This window comes from Aplysia californica, unplaced genomic scaffold, assembly GCF_000002075.1.
Source record: "Aplysia californica isolate F4 #8 unplaced genomic scaffold, AplCal3.0 scaffold01691, whole genome shotgun sequence".
NCBI lineage: Eukaryota > Metazoa > Mollusca > Gastropoda > Aplysiida > Aplysiidae > Aplysia > Aplysia californica.
Window position 1 is genome coordinate 25,140 of NW_004798961.1, and position 2,368 is coordinate 27,507.

Genomic DNA, 2,368 nt, shown 5'->3' on the forward strand with positions numbered 1-2,368 from the left:
TGTGTGTGTGTGTGTGTGTATTGTAACGGGACATAATCCACGAATATTTCAAGCAAGAATAGGAAGCTATCAAATTGTGTCCCTTTAACTTGAATCTACTGAGCCCACTTTATTCTGATGTGTGAAAGCCGCTTTAGCGGCTAGATGTCGTACAACGCCTAAAGTCTGAGTATCGGCAATAGGTAGGTCACCGCTGAATGAATAGTTACATGTTTTTGAAGTCGGCCTACGTCAGTTGGACATTGGAATCCGCCTGTCCGCCTTGCCAACCCAGTGCCGCACAGTCAGCCGAGGAAGTCAGTTAGGTTTAGTAGAGGTTTTACGGCGCTCGCAACTGCATATAAGGTCATATGAGCGCCATAAGATTAGAGGTGTTACAAGAGAGTAACAAACATAAAAAAAGAAGAAGGAGGAGATAGGCCTAAGGACGATAGATGTTTGATAGGAAAGAAGAAGCAAACCACCGGGGAGAGGCTTAACTGACAAAAGCAGCAATTATAGAAGTTTTCTTCAACAAACGATTAAAATGTATTAGATCTAATTGTCCCCCGTGCAAAAAAGAAAGATAAAAAATTCAAGTACTCTAAAAAAAATATATGATTTCAAAAGAGGGAAAAAATCCTTTTTATTTTTCAACAGTATTTGGGAGAAAAATGGACTAAATTTGAGAGAAAATCCACACGTTTGCCCTGTTTATGTAGACACTTTTACAGTGTTTTTGTCGTGTTCTTTGTGTGGAGGCTGACCAAATGTGTCGAGTGCTGGCGAAGTGAGTCACTTCTCACAATCCACAGAGATAATAGATGTTGGCCGAAAATTGACACAGAGGTCAAATTTGTTGGTGCATCATTTTTTTTTTTTCAAGTTTAACATGACTTTTCTTTTTTCATCCTAATAAATTGTACAAACCCAATCTAACAATTTGATATACGGTATCTATTTTTGTATGGACTAAAATCTGAGTTCCTGTGCTTCTGGCAGTCCCAAAAACAGTTACTTTTTTTATACCGCCCTTCTTCGGCTTCTCATTTAGTTTTTTTAAAAGCAACATAACAGTTTGATGGACTTCAGGATCCTGCATCCATGCATGGAACATCTTTTAAAAAGAAAACTTCAATTTGAGTGAAAATTCACAATTTCAAAACTTCAAAAGAAATTTTATAGGGGATCATGCAAGTAAACAGAGTAAAAAGTAGAATGTGAATGAAGATCGACGGCTTCTCCAGATTTATTATGGTCAAAACTACCTACTGCCTGTCCCCGTCGTTTTAATATATATTTTATGCAAGAAAAATTCTGAAAATTATGCAAACTGAGCCCAAAAATGTGAAATTATGCGATTCTGTTAATTTCAACAAAGAATGATAAAGGAAAATAATCAGAAATTATAACAAAAAAATCAAATTTTGCTCAATTATGCGGGGTGCATAAAACCACGAAGACAGAACTACAAAGAAATCCGATATATTTCAGCAAAGAAAAATTTATGTAAAATGTCTGTGACAAAAGTCACGAATGTTATTACTTTCGCCCGTCCGGGTCTGTTTGCGCTATGCTTGACCACTTTTATACTCCATAAATTGTTTTGAAATTAATTTAAACTAAACTAGTTTTGACGAGTAAGTGAGCAAGTCTCAAAGATGAAATAACGCTGCACAGCGTGGGTAGGATTACATTTTTATTTGAAAATGTGAAACAAAAGGTTGACAATGGCATGGAGAAATGTGTGAAATGCAGCACATTTCTTATTCTTGTCAGCGTTTTTAAATTTTATTTTTATAGTATTATTTTATTAGTAGAGAGTTTTAGTTTTACGGCGCTCGCAACTGCATATGGCTGGTCATATGAGCGCCAAGGGGTGGGTGTCAACAGAGAAGTCAGTGTTTTCAAAGTGCCCTCACCAGAGGTATTCACTACCTGCTTATTCATCATCGTCATCACCATCATTATCATCACCACCATTATCATCACCGTCATTATCACCATCATCATCATTATCATCACCATCATCATCACCACCATTATCATCATCATCACCACCGTCATTATCACCATCATCATCATCACCACCATTATCATCATCTATTATTTATCATATTTCTGGGTACAAAATATATTATCCTTCTTCCGGAGCAGCAATTACAGCAGCATCAGCATCTACATATCAAGTGATTGTCCACCATAACAATACCCAACAACATCATGTCGTATACTCAACTAACATTAAAAAATGGTATAGGTTTAGGTTATTTAAGGGGCGGGACCTCCTAGTTTAACGTCCGTCTCCGATAGGACCGAGCCAATTGGGCAGTTCGTGTAAAGTGCCTTTCCCAAGGACACAACGTGGGACCGAGCTGAGGCTCGAACC